Source organism: Schistocerca nitens, chromosome 8 (genome assembly GCF_023898315.1).
Source record: "Schistocerca nitens isolate TAMUIC-IGC-003100 chromosome 8, iqSchNite1.1, whole genome shotgun sequence".
NCBI classification, from domain to species: Eukaryota; Metazoa; Arthropoda; class Insecta; order Orthoptera; family Acrididae; genus Schistocerca; species Schistocerca nitens.
Genome location: NC_064621.1, coordinates 348,677,740 through 348,696,932, shown reverse-complemented (window position 1 = coordinate 348,696,932; position 19,193 = coordinate 348,677,740). Strand labels below are relative to the sequence as shown.

At 42.5% G+C, this 19,193-nt stretch overlaps 1 protein-coding gene across 1 annotated transcript in view; it reads right to left on the bottom strand.

Moving 5' to 3' along the window:
* The window catches only part of LOC126199211 (uncharacterized), a 253,999-nt gene extending 240,319 nt beyond the window's left edge, over window positions 1–13,680 (bottom strand). Inside the window, exon 1 of the mRNA XM_049935990.1 lies at window positions 13,553–13,680. The gene's annotated coding sequence lies outside the window, so the exon portion shown is untranslated. The remainder of the gene's footprint in view (window positions 1–13,552) is intronic.
* Window positions 13,681–19,193: the final 5,513 nt, after the last annotated feature.

Here is a 19,193-nt window from a genome sequence, read left to right as displayed (position 1 = left end):
TCCATCAAGGTGCGAGTATTACGGAGATGATTCGAGAACTTAAATGGGAATCCCTGGAGGAAAGACGACGTTCTTTTCGCGAAACACGAAAATTTAGTGAACCGACATTTGTGGCTGACTGCAAAACGATTTCACTCCTGTCAAAGTACATGTCGCCCAAGGATCGCGAAGACGAGATAACAGAATTAGGGCTAATGTGGGGACATGTAGATAGTCGTTTTTCCCTCGTTCCATTTGCGAGCGTAACAGGAAAGGAAATGACTACTGTTAGTAGTAGTAGGAGTAGTAGTATTAGTGGTGGTACAAGGTACCCTCTGTCGTGCAACCCATGTATCGCATGCATCGCAGTGCAGTCAGTTCCACAAGAAAATGTTGTCACTATGGATTCTTGATCGCCTCAATTAACAGCCGGTTCTACAACGCACGTGCGAGGGCACATGAAACAAAGCAAAAATTGAAGACGCCATCTGTGGTATCGTAGTAGAGTTGTTGCTGTGAGCTGCATATCACCGGCTATTTCTTAGGGATTGTTGGATGCAACCTTTCTTGACGACTGTTGAAATTTTATTCAATTTCAGTGTCAGTAACGCCCTCAGTAAGCCAACAAAACTTTAAATGGCTAGACCATCCATGTACGCTTCCATATCGCTCTGGATAATTTCTAACGTTGTTTTCCATTAGTTTGTAGCTTTGCTCATTTATTGTCTTGCAATATAAGACGAGACTTCCTTTGCCCATTTCTCGCCCGGAAGCAAGCTCCGGCCACCGTCATTTTATTCTAAAATTTTTATGTCACTCATAATTGCGCCTCTCTCTCTAGTCAGTTGCCTGATCTATTCGTACGTTTTTCTATCTCTACCATAAATCCGAGGTTTCTTTCTACTCATCACTGTGCAGCGCTCAGACATCTATGGTTCTTTACCACGTATTTGAGAAACATCGGCCGGCCGGTGTGGCCGAGCGGTTCTAGGCGCTTCAGTCTGGAACCGCGCGACCGCTACAGTCGCATGTTCGAATCCTGCCTCGGGCATGGATGGGTGTGCTGTCCTTAGGTTAGTTAGGTTTAAGTAGTACTAAGTTATAGGCGATGATAAGTTCACAAAGGAACATGTATCACACTGGAACAACCGAAATAAAATGTTCAAATGTACCTACGTTCTGTATTTTAATTTAAAAAACCTACCTGTTTAAAATTGTGAGCCATATGTTTGTACTATTACAGGGCCATCTATCACAATGCGAAAAAAGTGTTCCAACTGAAACATTCATATTTCTTTACGTACTACACGAATATGTAATAAAAATGGCGGTTCTTATTTTAAAAAACGCAGTTAATATCCGTTTGACTTATGGCAGCGCCTTCTAGCGGGCCAACCATAGCGCCATCTGGTTTCCCCCTTCAAGCTAGACAAGTTTCGTTCTTTTTAGTTTTTTCGTTTGACGCTTATTTCATAAGATATTTGGCCCGGTCACGATCAGTGGACCACCCTGTATAGGTTGTCCCGCGTGCAGGCCGTCCAATCACAGGCAGACTGTAGGTTTTACACTGAAGCGCCTGGTATAGGCGTGCGTAATCAAATACAGAGGTATGTAAACAGGCAGAATACGGCTCTGCGGTCGGCAACGGCTATATAAGACAAGTGCTGACGCAGTTGTTGGATTGGTTACTGCTGTTACAATGGCAGGTTATCAAAATATAAGTGAATTTGAACGTGGTATTATAGTCGGCGCACGAGCGATGGGACTGAGCATCTCCGAGATAGCGATGAAGTGAGGATTTTCCCTTACGACCATTTACGATTGTATCATGAATATTAGGAATCCGGTAAAACATCAAATCACCGACATTGGTGCAGTTGGAAAAAAATCCTGCAAGAAAGGGACCAACAACGACTGAATTGAATTGTTCATCGTGACAGAAATGCAACCCTTTCGCAAATTGCCGCAGAGTCCAATATTGGGCCATCAAAAAGTGTTAGCGTGCGAACCATTCAACAAAATATCATCGAATGAACTTTCGGAGCCAAAGGCTTACTCGTGTACCCTTGATGACTGCACGACACAAAGCTCTATGCCTCGCCTGGGCCCATCAACACCGACATTGGACTGTTGATGACTGGAAATATGTTGCCTGGTCGGACGAGTCTCGTTTCTTATAGTATCGAGCGGATGGACGTGTGAGGCTATGGAGACAACCTCGTGAATCCATGGACCCTGCATGTCAGCAGGGACTGCTCAAGCTGGTGGAGGCTTTATAACGATACGGGGCGTGTGCAATTGGAATGATAAGCGATCCCTGATTCGCGTAGATAAGACTGATAGGTGACGCGTACGTAGGCATCCTGTCTGATCACCTGCATCCATTCATGTCCATTGTGCGTCCCGACGGACTTTGGCAATTCCAGCAGGACAATGAGACAGCCCACACGTCCAGAATTGCTACAGAGTGGCTCCAGGAACACTCTTCTGAGTCTAAACACTTCCGCTAGCCACCAGACTGCCAAGACATGAACGGTATTGAGCTTATCTGGGATGTCTTGCAACGCCCTGTTCAGAAGAGATCTCTACCCCCTCGCACTCTTACGTATTTGTGCACAGCCCATCAGGGTTCATGGTGTCAATTCCCACCAGCACTACTTCAGGCATTAGCCGAGCCCATGCCACGTCATGTTCCGGCACCTCTGTGTGCTCGCAGGGGCCCTACACGATATTAGGCAGGTGCACCAGTTTCTTTGGCTCTTCAGTGTAACAAGCATGTTTCATGCTCCATTTGTACATTACTGATGATTACAACTCACTCCTGTGAGAGCACTCTTATATGAAAGCATTAACTGTCGATAAATCATTATGTGTCATTTAGTTACAACAATAATTACAATAAATGGCACCAAGAACTGCGTCTTTTTATAAATCGCCGATAAGCGTGGATGAAGTCTTTTGAGAGGCCCGTATCGAACGCTAACGGAAGTAGTTAGCAGTTCCTGCTATTGTCGATGCAGTCACATTTGCTGAAAGTCTTGTGAAATGACTGTTATCCTAATAACGAACTGACCGGTGTATTAATATTGAACGAAGCCTTTCAAAGTCGCGGATAACTCAGTATTTGATTAGTTCCATGTTAATAATAGATCCCGGAGACTTATTGTTTTTAAACTCTTTCGAAGTCTGTAAGATTTCGTCCGCTATTATGAAATCTACACGTGGTTCATGCTCTTTAAAATGTTCGTTTCTTAAATACAATTTTTATTATTGCTGATCGGCCGTCTCAAGCGACTAATATCTCAAAATCTTATGCGTCCTTTAACAATTCCGTGCTAATAAATTTTTGTAACGTACTCCACTCCCGTGTACTTAAATATGTCCCGGTTTTTTTCCTATTTTGTGAGGTAGAAATAAAATGTTCCCGCACGCTCCTAATTTGTCCTTCTAGTCTGTGTAACTGGACAAATAAGACAGGACGATAAAGTATGCCATCTTCACGACATCGGTTAACTTCTGTGCACCTCATATAACTGCGCGAAGAGTTTTTGGGGTTACGGTCGTTACGCCGGCTGAAGTAAATTACGCAATGGGCCTTCTTATCGATCTAATCGCGCCATAAGGTCAGCCCCGTCACAGTGGTTCCATTTATCTGCAGCAGTCGGAGTTCCGTACTCCCACGACATTGCGGTGGGTCGCTGAACTCAGCAGCAGCTCCGACCTGTTGTAAACTACACATCTAAGCCGTTCATTAGCGTTAAGAGCGTCAAATAAGCACCAACTTGTTTATTAGTCTGGGACAGAAACAGGTGTTGAATACATGCATTGGAACAAATATTTCAAGTCGTTTGTTCCAACGCATGTTTTCAACACCTCAAAATAAAGATCTCCAAAATCCTTTATAACTTATTCCGTAATAATGTTGTTACGATGTATATTCACTGTACCTTGTGATAATGTTTCTCTTCCGCTATATGATCCTTGCACCTAATATTTCCAGACGCCATATTTGTTTACAAAATATGACAGTATACAAGTGATATGTTACGACAGTGAAAGGAACCTGTAACCACTGGAGGTACTCTATTTTACTTATTTTATTTTTACCGTTATATGTACGTTTATTTTTTTGTCGAAAGAAACCCGAAACCATGTTCTGATATCGTGCTTTGTTTCTCCACTAGACAGTGCCATAGGTTCCTCCGAAAAATCGTAACACAACACACACACACACACACACACACACACACAGACACACACACACATACATACACAACCACTTTATACTAACAAATATAAATCACCTGATGATCGAGGTTAAAACCTTTGAAACGCGTGCCGGCCGGTGTGGCCGAGCGGTTCTAGGCGCTACAGTCTGGAACCGCGCGACCGCTACGGTTGCAGGTTCGAATCCTGCCTCGGGCATGGATGTGTGTGATGTCCTTAGGTTAGTTAGGTTTAAGTAGTTCTAAGTTCTAGGGGACTTATGACCTCAGCAGTTGAGTCCCATAGTGCTCAGAGCCATTTGAACCATTTTTTGAAACGCGTCGTGGAGATGAATAAACAGTGACTGGTAACAGTAAACTTGTTGTTTCAATAACAGTCATGGTAAAGCCTAACCGAAAATATTCCCATCTAAAGCTACCCTGGTTGTTATACTAGGTGACTGGAGTGAAGCCATAGTTACAATAATATTCGTATGGCTCAATGGTCTGTGCAAGTCTTTCTATTCGACGCACTTCGGTTACTTTTGTGTCCCTAATCTACTGCAGTAATACAAACGGGGAAAGGGGACCTACAGCTTAACTTGGAATCCTGATCAAGTGTGATTTCTGCTGACTATTGCGTCGTTGAGATGTGAAGCCTGCGTTAAAACGCAGACAGAAAAAGTCGTGGTCCGACCGAGTTCGGTCGCGCGACCGCTACGGTCGCAGGTTCGAATCCTGTCTCGGGCATGGATGTGTGTGATGTCCTTAGGTTAGTTAGGTTTAAGTAGTTCTAAGTTCTAGGGGACTGATGACCTCAGATGTTAAGTTCCATAGTGCTCAGAGCCATTTGAACCTGAATACTGTTTTCATTTATTTCTTTATTTATCTTTTGTTCGTTGAATTTGGTCTGAGCGAACATCACTTGACACCCATTGAAGTTGGTCGTTGAGTCCTCTACTCAGTTTTTTTTTTTACTGTTGTTACAGAAGGCAGCTCCATCAGACCACCATGACTGACAGCTGGAGTTGTAAAAATGTTTAATAAAGGAAACACAAATAATTGTAGAATTGCCGAAATACCGGCCTTCTTAAGGCGAGGTTCAGAATCCAAGTCAAAACATTAACGAAAGTATTGGTATATTAGTTATGCTGTTATTAAACGAACAACTACACTTTTTGAAAGAAGATCATGAACAGATTATATTCTGTGTAACAGAATATATGGAACACACAAAAAATTCATCAAAATAACATAAAAAAGGTAAATTAAGGAATGGAAAGGAGTCCCAGTCAACCTGCTAAATTGTGTTAAACACCTCTACCATTAAATATGTACATTGAATCGGAGTTAATCGACCAAAAAAGAGCAATATAATACTTTTAAACCATGGTGCCACACAAAAATGTCCATTATCTGCTCATCATTCGTCATTGGAAAATACACTAGGTTATGAAATGCAGAAAGGAGTTATCACATATGAATTTATTTTTTACTTACGAGCAAATAATCATAAAAGTCAGATGATGATTCACGGAATTCAGTGCTCGGCTGCATTTAATAACAATAACGTATGTTGTTGGAACAGCTGTGCATAGACCTAAGACACAACCATTTATCGGAAAACGTTTACAAGAGCAAAGCTCCTAAGAGAAGACAAATATGGTCAACAGCTTAATATTTTTCAAAACCGTGATTATAGTTTGTGTTTGGACGATTCCAAAATTTAGTCGTTATGAAGTTTATTTGGCACAACTGCAAGAAACGTAGATGGCAAAGACATTGTTTAGTAAGTGGCAGTTTTATACAACCATAGTTATTTGTACAGTCCTGTATGGAGCAGTGTGTTGGATCACGACAGAAAAAAACGACAAATTCAGGTTCAAATGGTTCAAATGGCTCTGAGCACTATGGGACTTAACATCTGAGGTCATCAGTCCCCTAGAACTTAGAACTATTTAAACCTAACTAACCTAAGGACATCACACACATCCATGCCCGAGACAGGATTCGAACCTGCGACCGTAGCGGTCGCGCGGTTCCAGATTGATGCGCCTAGAACCGCTCGGCCACACCGGCCGGTGACAAATTCAGGAAGCAGGAATGATTTTCTGTGTTCGATTTTATGGTACACAAAAGTTGATTGCATCCGAAATGAAGATACAAGACTCTGGTTACGACTGAAGAACATTGTGAGACAAAAGTGAAGTACATCCGATGAAATTATTGAATCAAGTAGAAAGAAAGGCCGGTAATACTTATAAAAAATAAACTATAATTACCAATGCATGGGGAAAAGTAGCAGAAGAACACAGTAGAAAGGAGGAAAGACCAAATTTGACATACTTGAAGACGGCGTAGTCTTGGGTAAGATTAATTCCTGTTGTTGTTGATGACCGCCGTTCTCGCGAATGCAAGTCGTTACTGCTAACCGCTGCTCTGTAAAGTAACACTTAAGTGTAGGTTTCTTTGTGAGAGTTAGCGAGTTTCATTCGTAACCTGTGTGTGTTCTTCCGTTAGAGATGCAGATATCTACTCAGCAGACAAAAGGAATTATAATTTAAGTTACAGGGTTTTTTAAACTAGGTAGGAATTAAGAGAATGGAAGTTAGTTATCGTTTTATTTTCATGCCGCTAAACAACTGCTGTTGTACGCTATTGAAAGAAAGACTTTGCCGTCTGACCGTGAGCGATGGAGATACAGAGAAGAAATTCGGGGAGTTTAATTTTCGAGTATCGGCGACGTTATAAAAATGTATTATCAATTTATGATTTTTTTTGAGCTTGTAAGGAGAGTGGAGGTTTTTGTATTATATTGGAGACTGTCACACACTATACGTTACTGAGGAGCCACATCTGTTTATTTACCAGATTGCAGCCAGCTCTTTTGAAAAATTTCATTTACATACAAATGAATGATTTTGGCTTGATGAGAAAGTGGATGTACTTACCTCAAATCGGATCACCGCATTGCTTAATTCGACTTTTCTTTCCAGATAGCAGCGTAATTTGTCGTTATTTTTCAGGTAGGTAAAGGAAATTCAGACTTCATCAGTTGTGACTGGAAATTAAACCTATGTAGTGGCAGTATTGGTTCAATATTCATAAACAGGAATAGTAAAGAATGTGTTAGGTGAGTGCTTTCTGTCGAAAAAGGACATCCGTTTGCTTTTTCGTATATTTGTGGTAATTGTTGCCTCTCAGTGTGTGACGCTGGAGGTGCAATCATATTTAATGTGAAAACATTTTATGAAATGGTGGAAAGCATATTGCTTCTCCTTGAGCTTCCACCTATATAATACAAGAAAAAAGGGATATTTATCATGAAATACTCAACAGAAAACATTTGCGTCACTACTCATTACACGTTGAAATTTATTCTTTCTACTAGTAAACTAGTTTTATTTCGGATGCAGTTCTATTGGCCATCGGTATCCCGTCAACTGAATTTCAGTTGAGTTTATTTCCAACAGTACCTCGTTCACTTCACGGGCGAAGTTCCATTCGCGCCGCTTCCATTCTACGGATACTACTGACGTAGTACCTTTTCAGCTCCACTTCGCTGGGTTTGAAAGACAGAGTAGTAACTATAGGAATTATAGGGGAAGGCATAATTGCAAATGTAGTAGGGAGTAGGACAGGAAAACAGATCATCATCCGCTGCTCAATGAAATGGTGAAACAGGAAAGTTGAAGAGAAAAAAGTGCTACCACAGCTGACTATATTATCTCACTGGTTTATTGGGATTAACGGTATAAAATTACTGTACGTCTGTGTACAAGTCAGCGGTACCATGACTTGATAGTGAGACTCAGGTATTTTCACAATTGACAGGCTTAATGTTATTTGCGAGTGATTTTTTGCTTTCATAGTGTCGGGCTGGTGGCTAAACTGAGCTAGACTTTCCCGGCTACAAGACTAAACAGAGACGCAGTTCAGTGGTTTGACTGTCTCATTAAGACAAACTGTGCGGTAGAGCGTGATGAGTTATTGATGATGCTGCAGCCGTCGGGTGGGGAGCTCGCTGGCTCTTTCTGACAGCACGCTGCTGTTCCCTGGCACTTGGTTTCATCCTGTGCCTTCACTTTCATGGCAGTATCTTTGCTGCTAAGCTCCCAAAGTCAGACCTAACGCACACTCGTCGCAGCCGTCCACACCGGTTGGCAGAACACAGTTATACACATACCAAAAGCATCAGTAGAAGAGCACACGGCAAACTGTGGCAGCAATTGAATATGGCTGTGATCCAGACCGTTAATGACAAAAAACTAATGACATCAATTTTTTCTTGCTTACGATATTTTTTGCAACGGGACAAAACTTCTAATTCGACCAAATATGATTCTCGTTAATCCAACCTGTCGTCAGTGGTCAAGTTCTTATATCGACACATCGCTTAGTTTTGAGTGTTAGATACTAGAATAAGCTTTTGTTGCATATGGCACTACACTGCACTTCAAGTAGACAACGTGTTTACGTTATTTTACTGGGTGAGACACAATCCTAAAACACGAGCAAATACGCATAAATTTAAAAGTGAGGCCAGTGTCTATTAGAGGACACAGCATGGATGTACGAAGACAATTTACGCCGACAATACTTTAAAATAAAACGAAACAGCTGTGGTCGAATTAAAGACTCACTGCAAATACAGAATATGTCACAACCAAGGTGTCATATTGTTACTGCGAATATTTTGTGATAGGCCTAAAAGTAATTGTTATTGACGTTCACAGCAACGTGTAACCGCCCACTTTTCTTTCACAGTACCACGACAGCTTTCTGTTGTTACACCCCCATCGACAGGGTGACTGAAATAATTGCAGTCTTTTCTAGGCTACATGTAGCATCATCTACTGGTTGTGGCAGGCTGAAATAATATCTATACACGATGCACTGCCGCTGCCGAAAATTGAACCATGTTACATCCTGAATGGTCAGAAACAGTTTGAAACACTTATAAAAGTGTAGTAGAGGTGGATTGTCATGATGATGATGTTTGGTTTGTGAGGATCTCAACTGCGCAGTCGTCAGCACCCGTTCAAAGTCCCAGTTTTTACACAGCCCAGTTTTTTCACAGTCCAATCTAGCAACTGTCACGAATGATGATGATGGTGATGAAATGATGAGGACAACATAAACACCAGTCCCCAGGCTGAGAATCGAACCCGGGACCCAATGGTGCAGGTTGGGTTGTGCTGAAGAATAATTGTTCAGAAAAAAATCGATGCGTTGTGAGTTAATAAACATTGAAGTTAGCCAATCAGGCCGTAGCGCGCGCGAATTCAAGAGACCCGCCAGAGACGGTATTGTCCAAACCAACAAGAATGCGGTACAAAAACGGGACATAGGACGGTAATAGGGATCGCACTCCAGCCAAAAGTGAGCAGTCTCGCCCGCACTGTCATCTATGCTATGGGAACGACTGACAGTAATTGTATCCGGCGGGCTGCTTGAATTTGCGCGTGAAACGCCTTGATTGGATAACTTCAATGCTAACTGATTGGGAAATGGCGCTAGGTATCGAATCTTTGTTTTAACAATAATTTCTCAGCGCAACCTACCCTGAAAGACCATTACAAGCTTTTGAGACTGGTACTGCCCACCATGGAGAAAAAAAAAATCTACACGTTTGAGGGCGTTGCTCCAGCTTATATGAACCCCACAGCGACTCCGAAGCGGGTGTGTAAGCACCGACATGCATGCAACGGGCTACTGTGGCCTTATAACGAAAACCTTTGGTCATCCTTTACGAGTGATTTTGAAAAGTAATGCCAAACAGCCCGAAAAAATAGTAAGCAGAAAAAATATGACGTACAGAGCGAAATATTAAACAATGGACACACAACTGGAAAGAGCAGGGTTCTAAACACCCCCTAGCCGTTAGTCGTTACGTTACCTGTAGTTTTTCTAAATCTTTTAAGATTTATACCTGATTAGTTCCTTCCTTGTCCATCCTTGCAATCCGACTGTACTGTATTAGTCGTCGACGGGCTCTTAAAACTCAATGTTTCTGCCTTCTACTGCTTCCGAGCTAGGCGCTTCACTGGCTGGAATGCTGGACCCGGGTAGCCATCCTAAAGTAGGTTTTCCATGTTTTCCGGTATTCATTTCAGGCCATTTCTGTAGATAATTCAATAATAAAACTTCGAATACTTCCCTCTTATATTCTCCAGCTGCGCAAGCGTCCAGTCTCAGTCTCAGCATTGACGGGACGTCAGAGTTGTTTTCTGGCATTGCGCTACCTTTAACCTAACCCACATGATGATGAAAATATAGCGCTTCGAAGACAATAGAATTTCATAACGGAAGTCAGTCATCACAGATATTTGAATATTTCAAGAAATTATTCGTTAAATCTGCGATAGCAGAATTTAGGATAACAGATTTATCTGTAGCTTAGAGGTCCAAGTTTGCTCCATATTTATTTAACACACCTTTCGTTAGAACTAAGTATAGCTGCAAGACAAATTCAGAAAAGCTGTTTTACCTAACAGACAAAGCTCTGATGAAAATTGTGGTGTATGTAGGTGTTCTAAGAGGAATAGTCAAAATTCAGGCATTGGAGGTGTAGTAAACATGGGCTCTAAAATACATAACTTAATGGCTGTGAGCACTGCATCTTCGATACTGTGAATCAAATCTGTTCTACAGCAAGCACCTTGGTTTCCATATTTTTTGAGGGTGTAGTATGGACCAAAAAAAGAAAAAAAGTATCCAGTAAATACTGGGCTCCAAAGAGATGCCTTAAGAGCTATGAGGGCTTGTTCGTCTTCGCTACTCAGAAAACACAAGTCGTCTTCTGAACAAGTGACAGTCCATGTCTATTAGACGACTATTATCTCCTCCAGAAATATGGAGAGCAAACAGCATGGAGTAGGAGAGATTTGTTTCACAGCATCGAAGATGAAGTACTGATCATAGTTCTTTAAGAACGCGTTCTAATGCCCATTTTTATTAAACTTCTCTGCTTCGAATAGTCGTCTCTGTGTTGTACCTGAGTAATGACCTTTCCTCCTGGGACATCATGTATATCGTACAACTACTGCCAAAAGTTTCCAGAGGGTTGGGGAGACAGCATTAATAATTTTTACCCTATGCACCTTCCACCACACAACGTTCGGTGGCTTATTTTTTGTTTACTTTAGATCTGCAGTCCATATTACTAAATGGCTAATCCGCTTCATCGTACCTAACGCCAGTTGCAGGTTGCCTATCTAAGGTTTCCAGAGGCAACAGAAAATTCATTTTTCAATATTTCATATAATTACGCACCAAATTTTAAAAATTTTAATTGCGCATTGAGACTTGTAATCCCATGTTAAAGGTTTAACACAGTAAAACAAGTTTTACGGTTATCGACTGTAATATGTCTTAAGGTAACGTAACTCAAGGCGCGCTAATTACCCAATATATATTCATCCAGTATTTGAGAATGAGAGCACTTAGGGACTTTCAACAAACTTTACACGTAATTTCCAACCTCTCAGAAACTTTTTATCGCTGACTCCCTCCACAAAATAATGAAAGGAGTAAAGTATGTGCCTCATTTCATTTTCGCTACTTAATGCAGTAAACCTTCAGTATCAGGCAGAGGTTATAAATTATTAGAACTATCTCTTCTCGCGACACATTTTCAGATAGTATCCACATGTATCACTAAATGATCCTGCAAAATTATATCACTGAACGAGACATGATTCAGGAGGTACGGCGTCATAAACATTGAAAAGTGTGGAAAATTAACTTTTGCTTAGAGTGGAGTGCAAATTACTCAGACGGTACCCATCCGTTGTTCGATAATGAGAGCACATACCGGCTTCCAACAAACTTTAAACATAATTTCAAACCTTTTCTAAACCTCTTCTCGCTTACATGTTTAACTTCAAATACTTAACGCATTATTTCATTTGTAAAGTAATGGAACATTTGAAGCTGTTTTGTACATGGGAGTTCAAGTCTTTACAGAATCAGGGGGTGGGGTTTAGTGGTATTTCAGAAACGACACCACAGTCCGTCTGGACAGTCACTTCAGTCATTTATTTCACAATCACGATTTTCGTGTGTGTACTATTTCCAAGCTGCATGCCTTCGGGAAAAATTACGGCCATAGTTTCCCCTTGCTTTCAGCCGTTCGCAGTACCAGCACAGCAAGGCCGTTTTGGTTAGTGTTAAAAGGCCAGATCAGTCAATCATCCAGACTGTTGCCCCTGCAACTACTGAAAAGGCTGCTGCCCATCTTCAGGAACCACGCGTTTGTCTGGCCTCTTCAACAGATACCCCTCCGTTGTGGTTGCACCTACGGTACGGCTATCTGTATCGCTGAGGTACGCATGGAGAGCTGCATCAAACCAGTCTCAGGACTGAAGACTACAACAACAACTATTTCCAAGTGTTAACTGGATATGAACCGTTTCGATACATATCCTTTACTATTAAGAAGAAGTCGTCGTGTGGAAGCATTTTCACAAGATTTGCTCAATCTGTAACACCTAAGAAAAACCGAAGTCGCCCGCCTCGGTAGCTGCAAGGGCAGCACGACATATTGCTAACCAAATGGGCCCGAGTTCGATAACAGGCCAGATCAGAGACTTTTCTCCGTTCGGCGACTGTCTGTCTCTTGTTCTTACATTCGTACCGTCATTACTGACACCAAAGTCGCCTCAAACACACTGTCATAACGTCTTTCTTTCCACTGCGGAGATGGCTGCATTCGCACGAACCAAAGTTACTAAAAAATAAAAAAAAAAATAAAATAAAAAATAAAGTGACAAATAACAGTTAAAGGGGCGCAGCGTTTACGCTGATTCGATAGGATTTATTGTATCAAGTGTTATTTTTAAACAGATGACGAGAACTACTTGTTCTTAAGTAGATGAAGTGAAACGTGCGAATATGGCTGGTACGAAGAAAATGTACTTGCCGAAGCACTTCTTCCAGAGTTATCACTTGAAAATGGCACACACGTCGAAATTACGCTTGTGAGATAAATAAAGGCAATGATAGTCAAGGCGGAATATGTAGTATGGTACTTACGGTGTAAGATGTAGATGAAAAACATAAGACAGGTGTTAGACTAATTCATAATGCACACAACTATACATAGAGATGCAGTTGTCAGCACTGTGCTGTGAAACAATATCAACGTGGTCGATACAGAATGGTGTGCAACAGTATCTCTGGAGACGTATATACGACGCCGGTGGATTAGGCACAACAAAGCCCTCGGGGACGTCGCTCTGAGATATGCTCGCCGCTATCACAGTGCGACGCGGCGCAGTTATAGCAGCCGAGCGCGTGCTTGGAGCGCTGCCGGCTGTATTTGCGGAGCTTTTCGTGGGCGCGTGCCAGCCCGACCGACTGCTCACCTGAGCCGAGTCGCAGTTTCCGCGCCGTTCGGTGCGGCGTCCCTGCCGGCTGCTGCTGCGTGTTGCTCTCGCGCGCCGCCGTCGGTCGCCGTCGTGCTCAGCTGGCGAACTTTTCGCGCGGACGTCCGCACTGGCTCTGAGCCGCACACCTCCCCTCCTCGCCGCGCTGCGCAGCTGCTGACGTATCGACCGCGACGCGCGCCGGCGCGCAGTCGCCGCACAGTGCTGCACAGCTGCCGCCTTACGACATCCGACCCGCGAGGCGCTCGAGGAAAGGCGGAAACAAGGTCGCGGCTTACCTTTCCGGCGACTTCATTAGAGGCAAAGCACAAACTACTGTAGCCATCCGGACAGTAACCTCCGTTAAAGTAAACCCGAAGGTTGGTTTGAACACACAATGCTTTGAAACTTCCTGGCAGATTAAAACGGTGTGCCGATTCTAACAACCCTACCACAACAAAGGTCAAAATTAATTACGATTGTAGTGTTGCTCACGTTGCTAAATATTGCATTTTCGGGCAACAACAAAGTTATATTATGTGGCAGGGAGCACAGTTAATAGAGTCATTTCTTGAAATAATGGATAAACTAGGCACTCATCTTTTCGTGTTTCCCACGCTGGTCTCGTTGTGAACTCATGGCTCAATCGTCGAAAATCTAGGTAGTGATGATTCCAAGCTCGGATGCAAAGAGGCTTAGGTGTTATTCTGCGATATTCAAAAGTTTTATAGATGTGTTTCATAAACCATTCTTGAAGATTAAACTTTTGCAAGTTAGGACACTGGTGATGTAAAAAAGTAATCAGCACTCCGAATTTAAGTTACACTACTTTTTTCTTACTTTTGTTGCAATATCACGTAACTCGTTCCGAAACATCACTTCACAATATAAAACATGCTTGAAAATATCTTCCTCACTGTTAAAGTTCACATTTCATAAACTAACTACATGGCGACCAAAGCTTGACTCTCTAATAACCGCCTATGCGCCCAAAAATCAGAGTTACAAGTACGCCAATGATCACAGTGACAAAAGAAATAATACACATAACAATAATATCATTGCAATGTATACATATCGATGTATCGAAGTACCTCTACATTAATGAAATCAAATCTGAATGTTGTCACAGAAATATGTTAACTATTTTACAGAAACACAGTAGAATATTCTTCACTTAAAACTTCCGGGCTGATAGGCCGTGGTCGAAGTATAAAACTGTCTCCTAACGTTTCGTCTCCGACTGCGGGAGACATCTTCGGAGGTAAAGCGGCGTTACACGTATTGCCAAATGCATTGAGGGTGACGGACATCATTTTGAGCATTTATTGCATTAATGTGGTATTTACAGGTAACACGCTGTAACAGCATGCATTCTCAGAAATGATAAGTTCATAAAGGTACATGTATCACATTGTAACAACCGAAATAAAATGATCAAACGTACATACGTTCTGTATTTTAATTTAAAAAACCTACGTGTTACCAACTGTTCGTCTAAAATTGTGAGCTATATGTTTGTGACTATTACAGCGCCATCTATCACAAAGCGAAAAAAGTGGTCCAACTAAAACATTCATATTTCTTTACGTACTACAAAATATATAATAAAAAATGGGGGTTCCTATTTAAAAAAAACGCAGTTGATATCCGTTTGACCTACGGCAGCGCCATCTAGTGGGCCAACCATGGCGCCATCTGGTTTCCCCCTTCAAGCTAGACGAGTTTCGTTCATTGTAGTTTTTTCGTTTGACACTTATTTCGTGAGATATTTGGCCCGGTCACGATCAATGGGCCACCTTGTATATTAATACCCTCGGCTGTTGACAGGCGTTGATATATATCAACAGGTGTCAGCAGCCGAAGGTATTAATACATAATTCTAATTACACGTTTCTCCACCTCTAGCCCTTATGCGAGCAGTACTTCAGCTAGGCATTGATTGATAGTTAGATGTCCTCTCTAATTGGCGCGTTAGATCGTCAAAATCCCGATCTGGCTGGAGCGCCCTGCCAATGATGCTCCAAGCGTTCTCAGTTGGAGAGAAATCAGGCGACCTTGCTGGCCATGGTAGGGTTTGGCCAGCGTGAACACAGGCAGTAGAAACTCTTGTCGTGCGCGGTCGGGCATTGTCAAAAATGGTTCAAATGGCTCTAAGCACTATCGGACTTAACATCTGTGGTCATCAGTCCCCTAGACTTAGAACTACTTAAACCTAACTAACCTAAGGGAATCACACACATCCATGCCAGAGGCAGGATTCGAACCTGCGACCGTAGCAGCAGCGCGGTTCCGGACTGAAGCTCCTAGAAGCACTCGGCCACAGCATTGTCTTGCTGAAATGTAAGTCCAGTACGGCTTGCCATGCTGAGCAAGAAAAGAGGCGTAGAATATTGTCGACGTACCGCCGTGCTGTAAGACTGCCGCAGATGACAACCAAAGGGGTCCTGCTATGAAAATAAATGGCGCCACGGATCATTTCTCCAGGGTATCGGGCCGTATGGCGTGCGACAATCAGGTTGGTATCGGACCGCTGTGAGGGGCTTCTCCAGACACGTCTCCGACCTCGAATCCCATTGATTGGAGTAGAATTGTCATCAGTTCAAAAAATGGCTCTGAGCACTATGGGACTCAACATCTTAGGTCATAAGTCCCCTAGAACTTGGAACTACTTAAACCTAACTAACCTAAGGACATCATACACACCCATGCCCGAGGCAGGATTCGAACCTGCGACCGTAGCAGTCCCGCGGTTCCAGACTGCAGCGCCAGAACCGCACGGCCACCGCGGCCGGCAATTATCATCAGTGATGAGTGTCGGTGACCAGCGAAGACGTGTCTGGAAATGCCCAGGATAATTCTTTCCTTTTTTTATCTTATAGTGTACTAGGCCCTGGAGCGTGGATCATAACGCCGATAAGAATTTTTACTAGAAGCGTTCGTATCTTTACACCAGGGAACGGCGTCTATAACGGAACACTTAGGCTAAAATTGGTATAAATCTCTTACGATTGTTTTGAAATAAGTTCTAGCTGCATATAATTTTTATTTGGACATTTGTTTTGTTTTAAATGGCTAAAAGAAGATCCCCAACCAAGACGACACCTCTACAGTTATTATATCTGGTTGACTACTCTGTATTTCACAATTACGTGTCTGGCAGAAGGTTCATCGAACCGCCTTCAAGCTATTTCTCTACTATTCCACTCTCGAACAGCCTGTGGGAAAAACTAACACTCAACTCTTTCAGTACGAGCTCTGATTTCTCTCATTTTATTGAGATAATCGTTTCTCCCTTTGTGGGTGGGGGTCAGCGTAATATTTTTGCATTTGGAGGAGAAAGCAGGTGATTCAAATTTCGAGGAAAGATCTCTCAGCAACGAAAGACGCGTTTGTTTTAATGATTGCTACTCCAATTCGCGCATCTTATCCGTGGTAATCTCTCCCATATTTCGCGATAATACAAAACGAGCTGCCCTTCTTCGAACTTTTTTGATGTACTCCGTCTATCCTATCTGGTAAAGATCCTATTTCTCAAAGAAATACTGTAGCAGAGGACGGACAAGCTGTGTGCAGGCAGCTCTTTAGTAGACCTGTCGCATTTTCTAAGTGTTCTGCCAATAAAGAGCAGTCTTTGGTTAGCCTCCCCTCAAAATTATCTTTGTGATAGTTCCAATTTAAATTTGTTCGCAACTGTAATTCCTTGGTATTTAGTTGAATTGAGAACCTATAAATTTATATGTTTCACAATGTAACCGAAAATTAACGGATTTCTTTTCATATTCATGTAGATGACCTTACATTTTCTTTATTCAGAGACAATTGCCACTTTTCGCACCATACAGATATCCTGTCTAAATCATTTTGCAATAGGTTTGGACTTTCTGATGACTTTACTAGACGTTAAATGACAGCGTCATCTTCATATAATCTAAGAGGCTGCTCAAATTGTCTCCTCAACGGTTTACATAGATTAGGAACAGTAGAGGACCCGTAACACTTTCTTGGCGAACGCTAGATATCACAGAAAATTACGAAACCAGTACACAACTGAGAAGATACTCCATGGGCGTGAAATTTGTTTACAAATCGCTTGTCAGGAACGGTATTGAAAGCCTTTAGGAAATCTAGAAATATGGTATAGGAGATCCCCTGTCGAAAGCACTCATTACTTCCTGTGAATAAAGAGTTAAATGTGTTTCACAAGAATGATATTTTCTGTATCCTCGCTGACTGTTCGTCAATTCATCGATTTGTTCGAGGTAATTCATAATGTTTGAACGCAGTATTTGTCCCAAAACCCCACAGCGGATCGACGTCAGTGATATAGATCTACAACTCCGCTTGTTAATCGTGTGTAGTTTCTTAAGTATTAGTATCTCTAGGTACGGATCTTTCGTCGAGTGAGGGGTTGTATATGATTGCTGAATATGGAGCTATTGTATCGGCATACTCTGGAAGGAACCTATGGGATGCAATCTAGACCGGAGGTCTTGCGTTCACTAACTCGACTGACATTGCACATTAAAACTGGAACCGAATTGAATGAGCAGAATTTCATTACTGCCACGCGTTCTACATTAGGCAACTTGTATAATAATATTAGTATGATAAAATTACATCTTACCTCTAACATAATCTGATGCTGAAAATTACGTCGTTCACCAGCTTCGACGCGAAAAAATAAATAAAATTCACTAGTGACACAAACTCAACAGCTTCATCCCTCAAATTCTAGCGAATGGTGGAGTAATATTTGCGCTTCAGTGCAATTACAGCGTGCGTCCGCTGTTTTGCGGCAAAACCAAGAGACACCAGAAAAATGCCCCATACTGCCCACCGGTCTAAACTAGTCGCTGTTCGCCTGTATCAGTTTCCAAATTTCGTAGCTAACTTAAAACTAACGAGGTGAATACGGTGAGTGTCATAACCAGATTTCCCCGAATCTTCGCTTAGTCAAAGCTTTTTAGGCACTTTATGTGTCTTTTAGCGAGTAAATAGTTCAACAGAAGCTGTGGCATAGTGAATAGCGTCGCGGCTTCTCACTTCTGCCCCCTATGGGAACGAAGTTTTTCACGACGGCACTTATCTATAAAACATTCTCGGTATTCTTGCCACGTCAGTTCTGAATAAAATCTCGAGCTTTCGACGATTACCTCCATCGTCATCGTCAGGAGCTGTCTTCACTGCTACGCTATGCAAATGGACGGAGCATCGTACTCCGGTCTGTTGTAGGGTGAGCGGGTCAAGGCTTTCCTACTTCTGCCTGGGTGAGTTTGAAGTAGTCCTCTCGTCGGAATCTTCCTCACGGTTGCGTTTCTTCTTTTTACTGCATCTGGCTCGTGTTGCTGTGTGCCTTCACTCCAGCAACAGGTCTGGCCACCTTGTGATCGGGCGCCAGTGCACTTGGTTTCCCAAGTTGCGTATAAGCTCTTTCTCCGACATCCGGGCGGCCGCGTAAAAACGATGCGCCGCCTGCCGGAATCGGTGCTTGAGCAGCGGGACTCCCGCTACTCTGGAGTTCTCCGGTGCTGAAGTCTCGTGGCAGGTGAAGCGCTAACCTAAGCGCCTTGTTCTGGACCGTCTGCAGTCTGGAGATGGACGAGTCGGCCCCACACGACAGCAGGGTACTCTAACACAG